This window comes from Piliocolobus tephrosceles, chromosome 9, assembly GCF_002776525.5.
Source record: "Piliocolobus tephrosceles isolate RC106 chromosome 9, ASM277652v3, whole genome shotgun sequence".
In the NCBI taxonomy this organism is placed as follows: Eukaryota; Metazoa; Chordata; class Mammalia; order Primates; family Cercopithecidae; genus Piliocolobus; species Piliocolobus tephrosceles.
The window spans coordinates 14,703,956-14,705,219 of NC_045442.1; positions in this window are offsets into that span (position 1 = coordinate 14,703,956).

A 1,264-nucleotide genomic window follows, 5' to 3' on the forward strand; every position below is an offset into this window, starting at 1 on the left:
AAAAAAAAAAAAAAAAAAAAAAAAAAATTAACTGGGTGTGGTGGCAGGCGCCTGTAATCCCAGCTACTTGGGAGGCTGAGATAGGAAAATTGTTTGACTCCGGGAGGTGGAGGTTGCAGTGAGCTGAGATCGCACCACTGCACTCCAACCTGGGTGACAGAGTAAGACTCTGTCTCAAAAAAAAAAAAAAAAAAAAAAAAAAATTAAAAATGTATATGAAATGGGCAAACTGCTGGAAAAGTAAAACAATAATTTAAAAACTTCAGTAATCCTATAACCAGTTAATAAATTTAATCAGAGTTAAAAATTTCCCCACAAAGAAAGCACTAGATCCAGATGACTTTGAAGATAAATTCTGCTTTTAAGAAAACAAATAATTCCAATTCTACACCAAACTTTTGTAGGAAAAAGAGCATTTTCTAATTCATTTTATGAGGCTAGTATAACCTGTTATAAAGCACAAGAAGCATAAAAAAAGAAAATTACAAACCAAGCTCACTCATGAACCATATGTGTAAAAATCTGAAACACAATATTAAACCAAATTAGTAATTACAAAATATATAATTAATCAGGTCTAAGATGAATTTGCATCTGGAATGGAATGTTGGTTTAACATTAGAAGTCAATTAACGTAAGGCCGAGCTCAGTAGCTCACGCCTGCAATCCTAGTATTTTGGGAGGCCGAGGTGGGTGGATCACTTGAACTCAGGAGTTCAAGACCACCCTTTGCAATATAATGAAGCCCCGTCTCTACTAAAAATACAAAAATTAGTCAGATGTGGTGGTGCAGGCCTGCAATCCCATAGTCTCAGCTGCCTGGTACAAGAATCACTTGAACCTGGGAGAGGGAGGTTGCAGTGACCCGAGATCATGCCATTGCACTCTGGCCTGGGTGACACAGCGAGACTCTGGAAAAAAACAAAAGTCAAGATAATTCACCACATTCATATATTAAAGAAAAATATGATTACCTTGATAGATACAGAAAACACATTTGTTATAATGCAATGTACAGTTATGATTAAGACTCTTGGAAAACTAGAAAAAGAAGGGGATTTCTTTAATTGATACAGCATGTCTACAAACCTTGTAGCAAATATATTTAATCATCGTGTTCCTGGAGGTCTCATGGGTCCTCTAATCATCGTGTTCCTGGAGGTCTCACGGGTCCTACCTAGCTACTGTAGTATGGCAAGAAGAAATAATTAACATTGAGCGAATCAGGAAGGAATAAACGAAACTGTGTAAGATCATATGTGTT